We start from the raw sequence: 14,290 nt of genomic DNA, 5'->3' as shown, positions 1-14,290 counted from the left end.
GAAAAATGATGCTAAAAACAATGGCAAAAGTCTTTTCTCCTTCATGTCTTCATTTTTCCCATGTATATTTTTAAAACTTTCTTCACCAAAAATAATGCATAATCAGTGTCATCATCTGAGTGTATTCTGTCAAAATATCAGTCACACAACTCACAAGTGTTATTAATGTTTTAGGGTATTTTCTATTGATATTTTAAAGAATGATTTGTAGTATTGTAGGTGATGTGCCATATATGAGACTATTTTCTCAACAATAATCTTTATATATACTTGGATCAACTTTTGTCTTATTAGAATTCTTATTAACATATTTGATGTTCCAATGATTACAGTATTTCTTAGTATAGAAATTGTAAGTAGAATTGCTTAAATAAAGGAATGATACATATCTGCCCAAGAACCAAGATACCTATCATTGAGATCCTCTTGAAAACCTAAAAAAGTAGCTTTGGTATTCCTGAGAGTTTAAACAAAGTGGCTGCACAGAGTCTACAACGTTATGGCAACTGCGCACAAATATACCTTTTGATATAAAACACAGCCATGAAGCTCTCTGTACAGAAACAAGCAAGATAAGTCTCTAGAAAGAAACTGGGGCTGTATATTTACCTCCAGTTGCTACTCACAAATGGTCTGAAAGAGTGACTTTTGTGAACAAGGTAACCTTCATGGTCTGAAAGAGTGGCCTTGGTGAACAAGGTAATCTTTTAACAAACATCTTAGAACTATTGATTTGAGAGATTGATAAAGCAATAGTGAGAGGTAACAGGATCTAAAAAATGGCAAAAATACATCTTCAATAGTGGCAATCTCACTCACCACAATAAAATTTATTCACTGAATATGACACCATTTCATGATAATGGAAAAGAAATGAAAAAAAAAAGAAGGAAATGAAGATGACATGCAAAATAACCACCATCATTTGTGATATAGGAAACTTACATCAAAACTGGCTGCCATTTACAATCACTATAAGAGAACTTAAAAGTTTGACATAAAAGAGTAAATAGAAACAAATGGTGTAACATTTATTTTTTTATGTAAATGTTAATTATTTGTGAAGACCAACAGGGTCTTTAGGATACTTGTTCTCTTACTCTCTGGTTACCAAGTTAAACATTGAGATATTTTAGGATAAAATAGCAAAAAGTGATACAGATAGATGTCTTTATATAAACATTAAATATGATACTTTCACCATTCATTAAATAATATTTTCTAGGTCTCACATATTATGGCAGATAATGGATAGTTGATACTATTTAAAGTTTAAACCAAAAGCCAGATATCAAAGAAAACTATAGTACTGTACTTAATTGTGAACTGGAAGAGGTCCCCACTGGCAGAGGATAAGGCAAATTTTGTGAATAAAAAATAAGGGCTAAAATAAATAGAACTAGATTAAATCTACAACTTCAAAATGACACTAAAAATGTATCTCATATTGATAACATTTGGAGGATACTAGAGAACCAAATTATCATAAAACTAATCAATGTTAGTAAAGAATAAAGTATCCTGCTGACATGGTTTGGCTGTGTCCCCACCCAAATCTCATCTTGAATTGTAGCTCCCATAATTCCTATGTGTTGTGTAGAGACCCTGTGGGAGATAGTTGAATCATGGGGGTGGTTTCCCATATACTGTTTTCATAATAATGAATAAGTCCCATGAGAGCTGATGGTTTTATAAGGGGTTTCCCTTTAGGCTTGGCTCTCATTCTCTCTTCTGTCTGCCACCATGCCTTTTACCTTTCGCCATGATTATGAGACCTCCCCAGCCATGTGGAACTATGAATCCATTAAAACTTTTTTTTTTCTTTACAAATTACCATGTCTCAGCTATGTCTTTATCAGCAGGATGAAAATGGACTAAAACACCTGCTTTTCTTGTGTAAGATGTGCAAGAGACAGACTTGCCACACATCTTTTATGTGACAACAGAAAACTATTTATTAAAAGCATACTCTTACTAGTTAACAAAAATGCATGAAAACCACCATTTTTAACATATAAAGAGAGAGTTAACAAATATAAAAAGATAATGTAGTAATTTGGAGTGTGTATATCAGGCATCCCCAAACTTTTTACACAGGTGGCCAGTTCACTGTCCCTCAGACCATTGGAGGGCCGCCACATACTGTGCTCTTCTCACTGACCACCAATGAAAGAGGTGCCTCTTCCTGAAGTGCGGCGGGGGGCTGGATAAATGGCCTCAAGGGGCCGCATGCGGCCATAGTTTGGGGACGCCTGGTGTATATTATGCCCAAAGCACTTGAACCTAATTATAATTTTAACATCATAATGAGAGAGAGAACCCGGAATTTACGTGATTACCAATGTAAGTAACCAGCACTATAGAAGAAATGTTTCTGCAAACAAACAAATGAACAAGAACTCTGAATCAGATTAATACTTTACTGATTTAGAGGAAATATAGGAGAAAGAGGCTGCCATTGGCAAAACTCAAAATAAGGGAAATGGTAAAGAACAAATCATCTGTTTGTTTTTATTTCAGTAAGTAAATTCCAAGGAATAAAAGATAATATATTTTCAATGGCAGGGAAGAGATAAGAAAAACATGAAATTTTTTAGTAAGCAAAATAACAGAAATCAGTAAACAACTAGGAAAACTGAGCACTGGTTAGATTGGTTAATATTTGATGCTGTCAATAATTAACTGTTAATTTTTTAAATCTTATGGTATTTTTGCTTTTAAAAGAGTTAATATCTTTTAGATATTTATAGAGGCTATTACTGGACATATTAAACTAATACAGCTCTGTAGGTAAGAATAAAACAAGATTTGTCATGAGCTCGTAATTATTCAAGTGCTAGGGCTGGGGACAGGAACATTGGAATTTCTTAGAGTATTCTATTTTAGTACCTGTTACATAATCTTTCTTAATAAAAATTTCAAGAAAAAACTAAAAAAAAACTAAAAGGAAATTTGATGACCATGATTCTTTAGCTTTTTTATGGAACTAGTCTTAAATATAAAGGAATGTAAACCTTGGCAACAGTTGGACGGGGAAAGGATTATAAGTAAATATGAATAGTTGGAGGGAGAAGTCCATGAAAACTGGAAAGCTTACTGTCCGTTCATTCTAAAATAAATCCTGACAACTGTATGTTCATTTTTATTTTTCATCCTTTAAAATTAATAAAATAATATTTTATTTCCAATAATTGTCATTTATATTTTTGGCTTATTTATACTTCTAGCAAGCCACTTCAAGCCCCACGTACATGTGTAGTCAATGTGCACATATGTAGCAGTTGAATTAACAGAGCTTTCATTTTGTGAAAGGCATTTAGTTTCCCATTTCTCTGATGTATGTAACTAGGGTGCTCCATATTTTTTTTCTATCTGCATTGTATTTCACTGTTTTTATTTTTATAGAGTAATGATTCTTAAACTGAGATTCTGAATGTCTGGTTTTCCACAATATTCCTGATATTTCAATTATCAAAATAATATAGATTGTTACTTATTTTCCAAAGATTTTATTTCAGTATGAAGATATTTTTAAACCATGGCTCTGTGGAGAAAATAGTAACACCCTTGGTGTTAAAAATGTAAAGGATTATTTATGTTCAGTATGCTGATGTTTTAAAACAGAACTATTATTAAATTACACCTCATCATATGTAGTCACTGTATTTTCTTTTCTTTCTTTTTTTTTTTTTTTTTTTTTTTTTTGTTGTTGTTGAGACAGAGTCTCACTCTGTCACCCAGGCTGGAGTGCAATGGCATGATCTTGGCTCACTGCAAACTCCGCCTCCGAGGTTCAAGCAATTCTCCTGCCTCAGCCTCCTGAGTAGCTGGGATTACGGTTGCATGCCACTGCGCCCAGCTAATTTTTGTATTTTTAGTAGAGACGGTGTTTCAACATTTTCGCCAGGCTAGTCTCAAACTCCTGATCTTGTGATCCACCCGCCTCAGCCTCCCAAAGTGCTGGGATTACAGGCATGAGCCACCGCGCCCAGCCTAGTCACTGTATTTTCATATTGTCAACATTTGTCTTGAAAATTTTCATTAATAAAAACCTACTATAGCTGATCAAAATAAAGCGAATTTGTCTTTAAGTTATTGAAACGTTTAAGCAGTGGATTGTAATCTGCTATGAGGTCTTGCACACTGTTGTGTTTCTTGCTAGGTATCCACAGCGCCTTTTCGCCCTTTACTCTGATTCCCAAGAGTAAGGACAAAACCCAGAAGTGGGGCTCTCTCAATTTCTTCTTCTTTTCAACTTACAGGTAAGTTTAGTCAATTACCTCCCATTAGATCTGCCTCTATGAGGTATGGTACTATTGTCTTACTAAAAGATGGAGATACGGAGAGCCTGCGAATGGAGAGGGAAGGTTAAGAAGTGCAAGAGAATAAGAGAAATTGTGTGAAATATATGTGAGAGTGCCAGAGAGGGAAAGAGCAGAAGTGACTTTAAAGCAAAAAAAAAAAAAAAAAAAAAAAAAAAATCTTGTTGGTTAAATGTTTACTGATTAGAAGATTAGTAGGGAATGAAAAAATAAAAAAGTAAAAACAAGAAAATCATGTGATATTTATAAATCTTTGAAAGACTTTCCCTTTCCTTGGTGATTCACACACTAACAGTTATCAGAGGTCAGCATGACATAGGGATAATTGCTAGTAATTTGCTTGTGGTAATCAAGCAAGCTGAAAGACATATTTCTAAATAAATCAACAGCAAAGCATTAATGGCAGGTTTGAAGGACAGGAGAGATCAGAGACAGACAGGAAATGAACAGTTTGTTATTATAGTAGTCCAGCCCGATTACCAAAGAAAATTATAAACTATAATTTTGTTTTTTTCTAAATCTAGCAACATATTTTAGAAGATGGGTTGTGCTGCAAATCAGACCTTTCTTTTATATGAGAAAGGGGATAACTTGTAGTTCCTCATAGTAGCTATACTTTTAAATATCATATGATTAAGTATCATTTGAGAAGATTGTTTAAAAAGCCGATTCCTTGGTCTTTAGACCCATGCAGATTTTATGATTCAATGACATCGGGGTGGTGCTCATTTTTGTTGATCTGTGTGCCACAACTTTAAAAATACTTTTCTAGAATAAACTTTCTCAATCTCAGAACTATTGACATTTTGCCCCAGATAGTTCTTTGTTGTGGGGAACTGATTTGTGTATTGTAGGATATGATGGGGTTCAGCACATGCCATTCCAAAATATGGTACCTTGGTATTCATAAAAACAATAAAAGTTGGAAGTTCTCTCTGACCTTCTCCCTTGCAGCAGAGCATAAAATAATTCTCTGGGCTGGGCATGGTGGCTCATGCCTGTAATGCCAGCACTTTGGGAGGCCGAGGCAGGTGGATCACGAGTTCAAGAGATCGAAACCATCCTGGCCAACATGATGAAACCCCGTCTCTACTAAAAATACAAAAATTACCTGGGCATGGTGGCACATGCTTGTAGTCCCAGCTACTTGGGAGGCTGAGGCAGGATAATTGCCCTTGAACTGGGAAGCAGAGGTTCCAATGATCCGAGATACTGCAACTTCAGCCTGGCAACAGAGCAAGACTCCATTAAAAAAAAAAAATCTGATCTTCCTCTGTAGTAGCTCATAAAAATCTTTATTCCAGAAGGTCTGCCCTATTCTAAAGTTAGAGGAAAGTAATGTCCTTATTTCTGAAGACACAGAGATACAAAGAAGAATCTGAATAAATAGGGCTTGCTAAAGTCTATCCCCTACCTTTTCACGTCCATGCCATTTATTACTATGAGATCAGACTTTCTCATTTTCCATACAAACTTTCCTACAACTGTCCATGAAAAAAATATTTTCCATTTCTTCATTTCTGAAAGCTCCCATGTCACTTAAAACTTGTATTAAATAAATACAGTAATATATATGCTTTTCTCTTGTTAATCCGTTTTTTGTTATGGGGGGAGGAGGGGTCTCAGCCATGAACCTAGCAGTCAGTGAGGAAGTTAATCTTTTCTGTGTTACAGATGTTTAGCAGTGTCACTGGCCTACACCCACAAGATGCCAATAGCAGCCTGGGCTCCAACTCCATCAGTTGTAACAGCTAAAATCTCTCCATACAGTGTCAAATACCCATCAGTGCATAATTCTTTCCAGTTGAGGATCTCAGAAAATATAAGGAGTTTTAATACAGAGTTTGCTATTACAGAAAAGCAAAATAAGAAATACAGAATCTCAAGATGAAAAATAAAACTAAAATCTCAGATGATAAAATGAAAAATAAAATAGGCAGAAAAGTGGGTTGGGTTGGAGAAGAAAATTATGGTTCTACTCGAACTAGATAGTAAATATGAAACTTTTCACACAGAAAATTATTTACACAAGAAGAGTTGTCTGTAATGACACAGAACAACAATACTGAGAGGAATCATACCCAGGGTCAAGAATATAAAAATGCATCGCTGACCTCAAACATCCTTAGTATGCTTGTTGTGTTATCCGTTGTCTCTGCTTCCAAAGCCCCATAATAGATTAAACTAGGAAAGTCAATTTATTCCTTCTTCCAATTTATAATTGTAATGTGGGAAAGGATGATATGAAAGGAATTGGATATTAACTATAGTACCATATTAGAATGTATGATCCTTGGCAAGGGATTCATTTATAAATTTTTTATCGGGCTTTCTGATTCACAAAGTGTACTTTAGATAGGGTAAAAGACATAAAAGGTACTTATTAATACTTTCATTCTGAGTCTCCACATGTTGGTCTCTATTAATATATTAGAAGGCTCTGTTGTAGAACTTGACCTTTTCAGATTTATCAATGAATTTTGTAAAGAGGCAGAAGGTGCATTTATCACATTTTTTATGGATGAGAAATTTAAGGGATAGTGATGATAGAATAAAAATATTCTGAGTAGGTATAAGAATGAAAGGAAATAATTAATGAAGTATAGAGACAATGCACAGAATGGGAGAAAATATTTGCAAACTATCCATCTGACAAGGGCTTAATAACCAGAATATATTTGGTGCTCAAACAATTCAATAGTAAAAAAAGTCTAATTAAAAAATGGCAAAAGATCTCTAGACATTTATCAAAAGAAGAGATCTGAATAGCCAAAAAGTATATGAAAAAAGCTCAACATTACTGATCATCAGAGAAATGCAAATCAAAATCACAATGAGATACGATCTCACCCCAGTTAAATGGTTTTATCCCAACAACAGGCAATAATAAATGCAGGAGAGGATGTGGTGAAAGGCTAACTCTCATACACTGCTGGCGGGAATGTAGATTAGTACAACTACAGTGAAGAACATATAAAGGCTCCTCAAAAAATAAATAAATAAATAAATAAAATAAAACTACCATATGTCATATGTTCCAGCAATCCCACTTCTGGGCATATATCTGGAAAAAAAAAAAAAGAAAGAAAATCAGCATGTTGAAAAGATAGTTGCCCTCCTATGCTTATTGTATGAATATTCACAATGGCCACCTAGCTGGCCATGGTGGCTCATGTCTGTAATCTCAGCACTTTGGGAGGCCGAGACAGGTGGATCACTTGAGGTCAGGAGTTCAAGACCAGCTTATATGATATGGTGAAATCCAGTCTCTACTAAAAATACAAAAATTAGCCGAGAGTGATGGGGGCATTTGTAATCCTTGCTACTTGGGATTACAAGTAGCAAGGATTACAAAGGCTGAGGCAGGAGAATTGCTTGAACCCAGGAGGCAGAGTTTGCGGTGAGCCAAGATGACACCACTGCACCCTAGCTTGGGTGATAGACTAAGACTGCATTTCAAAAAAAAAAAAAAATCCTATGATTGTCAACAACCTGGATAGAACTGGAGGACATTATACTAAGTGATATAAGTCAGGCACTGTAAAACAAATGTTGCATGTTCTTACTCATATGTGGGAGACGAAGGAGAAGGAGAAGGAAAGAGAAGGTAAAGAAGAAGGGGGAGGAGGAGGAGGAGGGAAGAAGGAGAAGAAAAAGAAGAAAAGAAAGACTCTTTTGGAGTAGAATTATTGTTACCAGAGGCTAGGAAGAGTAGCTAGTAGGGGGGTAACGATAGGATGATTAGTGGGTACAGAAACACACTTAGATAAAATGAACAAGATGTAGCATTTGGTAGCACAATAGTGTGATTATAGTTAACATGAATCTATTATGTATTTTTAAATACTGAAAGAGTAGAATTGGAATTTTCCCAACACAAAGGAATGATAAATGCTTCTGGTTCTGCATATCCCAATCACCCTGATTTAATCATTACTTATTGCATGCCTGTATGAAAACATCACATGTGCCCAATAAGTACGTACAACAATTATGTAACTATAACAATTAAAAAAATAAAACAACAACAACAAAGAAATTACTACAATGAGGAAATTTGGAGTAACCGGCTATTAGCCCAAGAATCTAGTCAGGAGAATAGATAGTGAATTCTGGTTCTGTACATGGAACATGTATAAACAAGATTCGAGGGTTTGATTGAACTAAAACAATGCATTTTAGCAGCATAGTGGAAACACAGAAATGCCAGTATATGTTTTAGTTGCATTAATCAATGCATAAATAAAGGATATGAAAGGTCTTTCTATGCTGCATGGGTTAGATCACATAAAGAGTTTTATAGTTTCAGGTCACGTATGAAAAATAACATTGAGAAATTAGAACACACCCAGAACTCTATAAACACAATTATAAACTGTTTTGAAGTCATCTTATAGAAGGAGTAATTGGCCGGGCGCGGTGGCTCAAGCTTGTAATACCAGCACTTTGGGAGGGCGAGGCGGGTGGATCACAAGGTCGAGAGATCGAGACCATCCCGGTCAACACGGTGAAACTCCGTCTCTACTAAAAATACTAAAAATTAGCTGGGCATGGTGGCACGTGCCTGTAATCCCAGCTACTCAGGAGGCTGAGGCAGGAGAATTGCCTGAACCCAGGAGGCGGAGGTTGCGGTGAGCCGAGATCGCGCCATTGCACTCCAGCCTGGGTAACAAGAGCGAAACTCCGTCACAAAAAAAAAAAAAAAAGAAGGAGTAATTGACAGTCCAGACTGAAACATAGCAAACTGGATCTTGCCAGCTTTTAGTTAGTAATGGGCCACTCATGTCTGATTTTACATAAAGATTTATGAAAAACATTGGAGTACATGAAAAGAAGTGTAAAGAAAAATCACTATTAAGCCAAGTAAAATCTAACTTTATTGTTTTCTTTATGAAATCTTACTTGGAAACATTAAAAGAAATAAAAACACAAATAGTTGTTTTTTGAAAGGGAAAGATAAAGGGACTGCCCTATCTTATCTACACAATTCTGTAGAGCATTATACAAAAGTGACTCTTATTACTTGAATTGTATATTTTTAATTTCCATTTAGTATTAAGAAGCTAATATTTAAAAAGAAAAATGTATAGATTATATAGATACAAACAGAGATATAGAGACACTCATATATAGACACACATATATATACTATAAATATACTTTATAAATAACATATACTACAAAATATAATCAGTATTTTATATATATAATACATACACATACTAATATAATATACATATTATATTTTATATATCTTACATATGGTATTTTTACATTTATTATGGTTACCATAAGAGTGCATAATCTGGTTTACATGGAACAATATTGGTTTATACTTGTAGCTCTGGAGTCATTGTTGCAGCAGCTCCTACACCCAAAATCATCTTGGTTAAGATGATAAAGTACATGGTTTTCTTATGCTGGGAAGCTAATCATCTCATACTAGACTATAACGTGTGCATTCGTAATGTTTGAGGGAATATGTCACAGTCACATAAAACTTCATGTATCTGTATGCATTAGTGCCATTAAAAACATTTTTAATTAAGAAAATCAGCAGTATAATACATTCATATACAACAAACATCTTATTTTTAGTAATCTTTCGAAGAAATAATATCATTAACTGAATAAATAACTAAAATCAGAAAATGAAGAATCTTTTCTCCCAAGTAAAAAATAAGAGTGGATAGATTTTATATTTTATTAATGATAACAAGAAGTATGATGATGAATCTGTGAGTTTTTTAATATTTCAGTCAAATGAGTTTTAGGTAACAAAGATTTATACTTCTCAAGATTAAAGAAGTTTAATGGATTTATTGTGTCTAATAATTAGAGACTGATTTGACAAGCTCAGTGACTTATTCACTTAGAAAACACCTTATGATTCACATTTTTATAGACTATAATTTGTCAAAATATCTCAGGATTCCAAAATTTACAGTTTGAAATCTCATTTTCTTTTGTTTTGTTATCTTTTTCTCTACAGTAGGACCTGTATGGCTTTTCATTCACCTTCAATTTTTTATATCACATCAAAGCTTTTAATAGTACATGTAATTTCCCAAATAGTGGAGATTAATTGCTTAAATAGTACATGTCAAGACATGATACCCTTGGTACAAAATTAAGATCTTATATATTATATTTAAAAGCTCTTTCTTTCACATTTAAAGGCTGCTATAATTCACTACTCTACCTATCATCAATAGGCTCATCTAATATATATATTTATCCTATGTAAAATTAATTTTAAAAACATATAAGCAATAGGAATAATATCATTTATGAAAAAATTATGTTTGCCTACAATATTTATGAGCATAAGTAACTATCATACTCAATGACAAATTGAAATGTTATAAAATGGGAGAAATAAACAAGAATTTTATTTTTAAGCTAATAATACTAATAAAAGTATTTGGTAATTGCCATTTTAATCAATAATTACTCTAAATGCTTTGCAAGTATCAACTTTGTATCAATTTTCAAAGCCATCTTATGAGGTAGGCACTATTATTTCTCACATATTCCAGATGAGCAACCTTTTTCTTATTGACTAAGTTGTGGATTATCAATTAGATTGAACAGGATTATAGCACCAGTGGAACAGATATTAACATCGGCCAGGTCAAAAAATCAATATTGCCAAGAAAATCAATCTTTCCACTTTATTTGAATATGTATATTGTTAATGGTAAAAATAAAATTTTACTTTCCCTGAATCAATTTTATAAAATATTTATTTTTAGTAGCATTGTTTCTATTTTTTGTTTGTTTTATGAATGACCTACAAGACTATACTTATTTTCTGAATTTCCATAAAGTAATTATAGGATTAATACAATTGGGAAATCATTATTTAAATTATTTAAATCATATGATTAAATCATACATTATATTATGTAAGGCCATAGCATGGTAATATTACTTTGTGGTGGTTTTACTTTTTTTTTTTTTTTTTTTTTTTTTTAGTTTTTAAAATTTTTAAGAGGTGGGGTCTTCTTGTGTTTTCCAGACTGGCTTCAAGCAATCCTCCTGCTTCAGCCTCCCAAGTTGTCCAGACTGTAGATATGAACCATTATGCCTGTGGGTGTTTTAAATAGATAATCAGGCTTTTAATTTCTTGTCCCACTGATTTTGGCAGGACTAAAATTAGAAGCAGCCTCTCTCCTGGTCTTCTAACATGATGGACTCCTTAACAAAATTTTCCCAGTTTCTCACAGACTTTTCTTTAAGGGAGATGAAAAGCCGCTCTGAGAAGAAATAAGCTGAGGCGGAGACTAGAGAGAGAGAAAAGGTGGCATTTTGTTTTACAAGCATCAGGGACTTGGATTCTGTCTCTTCTCCAGAAGGGCCTCAGATTATAAGGGTTGAGCGCTCTTTCTAGGAAGTCTGAGTCCTTGAAGTATGAGTAATCTCATCCTCAAATTTCCTATTCCCCAAATTTGGAATGGGAGGACCAAATGCATAGAGGTATAAGGGACCACGCAGGACAGAACAAAGTGCTTTTCAGCAGAAACCAATACGGAACTCTGAACAAAAGGGTCTGACAAAATACCTGGACTTACGCACAATTTTAGTAGTCCAAGTAGAGTGGGACTGAGTGCAACATTTAATGACTAAATTTGTGTTTATAGCCAACTTGAAAGGAGAACTTCTTGAAAACGGAATCAGGTAATTTACCAAACTAAGGAATTAAAATGTGTTTTCAGTTGAGTCAGGCTGAAATGCATGCTCTCTACAATTGTGAAAAACAGAGATATGTGTAGGCTATGCAAAAAGAAAAAAGCTTTTATTCAAGAGTTAATTGATGGTATGATCCAGAATTGAAATGGTAACATCTTTAGAGAAAGACTTTTATTCTAGAGTTAATTGTGGTACAACCCGGAATTGAAATGGTAACCTCTTTAGAGACGGACTTTATCTCCTTGTGCTTTTTTCCATCTGTTCTATTCTCTGCCCTCTACCAAGTATCTTTCTGTCTTTACTCAAGGCTTCTTTTTTCTCTATTATCTTTTCAGATGTCAGAACTTCTTACGTTATTTATATCATAATCTTTCTCTTTTCTCCCCAATACCACTGGCAAGATTCCTGTAATTAACAGTTCAAACATATGAAAAAGAGGTTCTGATTAATTCAGCTCATCATAAAAAAAAAAAAAAAAAAAAAAAAAAAAAAAAAAAAATACAAGCTTACAAGCCTAAGGTCTTGGGTCGTTAAATAAGATGTGAATTGTGAATTGACTGGTAGTATAGCTTGCATCCCACTCTAATCAATTTGCATTAGCTGAGGGTGGAAGTAAGGGATTTACATGGCTCAAACTTTTATTAATTTATTCAAACAAGCAAACAGATAACTATTGAATACATATTACGTGCCAGGCATGTTATATGCACAGTCAATAAAGTAGTTAGAAAAACAGAAAAAAAACTCAATGCCTTCAAAAAGCTTACATGATACATTTAAAAATAACCACATTAAATATGTTAAATATATTGAATGTTATTTGGTGGTGGTTGCAGAGAAAAATAAAGCATAACAGGTGACAAAGAGGAGGTGTTATAATTTTAGGGAGGGTGACTGAGGAGTTATTTATTGAAGAGGTAATATTTGAATAAATACTTAAAGGAAGTGAGCAAGCAAGTCATAGAGATCAGGCAGAAAAGCTTTACAGGAAGAATGAGATGAAATACATATGTGTTCAGATGGAATTACACCTGGCAATATTCAAGGAATATCAAGAAGTCCACTGTGTCTGGAAGGATTGAGCCTGGAACAGACAGTAGGATTAAATGTTTTGTAAACCATTGTGATTATCTCGGCGTTTAATCAGAGTGATACAGATAGTCATTAGAAAATTTCCATCAGAGGAAGCACACAATTGGATTTTGGTTTGAAGAGATTTCTATTCTAGCTACTATTTTACGAATAAAATTCACTGGGTTCAGGGAAAAGCAGAGAGATAAATTAAGGGTTTAATTTAAGGCAGAGATGACAGGGACTAGAGACAGAACAATGAGAAGGGGTCATCATTCTTTGAAGTTAAAATAAAAACATTTCCCTAACAGATCGTGTATGATGTGGGAATGAAAGAAGATAGTCAAAGATTACCTGAAGGAGATTGTTGGCCCATGCAACCAGTAAGAGGAAATAGTTTTAAACTGGGGTGGGACAGACTTGACTGAAGCAGCTTTACAGGAAAAATAATCAGAAGCTCATTTTGGGTCAGATTATGTCTGAGATATTCAACCAGAGAGGGCTAATAGGCAGTTGATTATAGACATCAAGGAATAAGTCTATGCTTGAAAAAGAAATTTAGGAGTAATTACTGTGTAGTTTGGATTTAAGGTTCTGTGATTGAAAGAGATAATCAAGGGAATGAATATGCACTGAAGAAAAATGGTCCAAGGATTGCACTCTGGGTCTGCCAGAGACAAGAGGATAACAATATAAAGTTGTACTTAGAAGGCAATGGGTGATATAATGCATCATATTACAGTAATATTTTAATGACCCTCTTTATTTGCCTTTTGAAAGGTTTTGCATAAATGTTTTCTATGTCGTCATTTAGCTCAAGCAAATAAACCTCAGAATAAAGATTATTTAAGAATTCTCTTACTGTATCTCTCTAGTATACCATTTCATTATCCTTTTTACCCAAATGACTCATCTTTAACAATCATCTCTCCCATGGAGTCTTACTAATATCTACTGAAATTTCACCAGAAGTTCTAATTTTTCCTTTATATCCTCCTGAAAAATGATCAAGAAGTCATTTCTCTCGCTCTCTCTAAGAGCCTGTTATATCTTTTTACACCCAATATATTCATCATTATTAAAATATATTTTCTAATTATCCCAATGGTTTTATAATCAGGACTCATTGATTTGTCCTTAGATTCAAGATTAGTGAGCCCTTCAAAATGACTTCACTTTTCTTTATCCTTCTTTGATGACTGTCC

General features: G+C 33.9%; 1 protein-coding gene across 1 annotated transcript in view; it reads right to left on the bottom strand.

Moving 5' to 3' along the window:
- PCDH15 (protocadherin related 15) overlaps window positions 1–14,290 on the bottom strand; it is a 1,717,060-nt gene that overhangs the window by 1,421,414 nt on the left and 281,356 nt on the right. The window contains exons 3-4 of the mRNA XM_074382505.1: window positions 7,345–7,386; window positions 5,434–5,547 (exon numbers count right to left, since the gene is read on the bottom strand). The gene's annotated coding sequence lies outside the window, so the exon portion shown is untranslated. The remainder of the gene's footprint in view (window positions 1–5,433; window positions 5,548–7,344; window positions 7,387–14,290) is intronic.

Source organism: Saimiri boliviensis, chromosome 12, assembly GCF_048565385.1.
Source record: "Saimiri boliviensis isolate mSaiBol1 chromosome 12, mSaiBol1.pri, whole genome shotgun sequence".
Taxonomy (NCBI): Eukaryota; Metazoa; Chordata; class Mammalia; order Primates; family Cebidae; genus Saimiri; species Saimiri boliviensis.
This window is presented reverse-complemented; position numbering and strand designations above follow the sequence as displayed.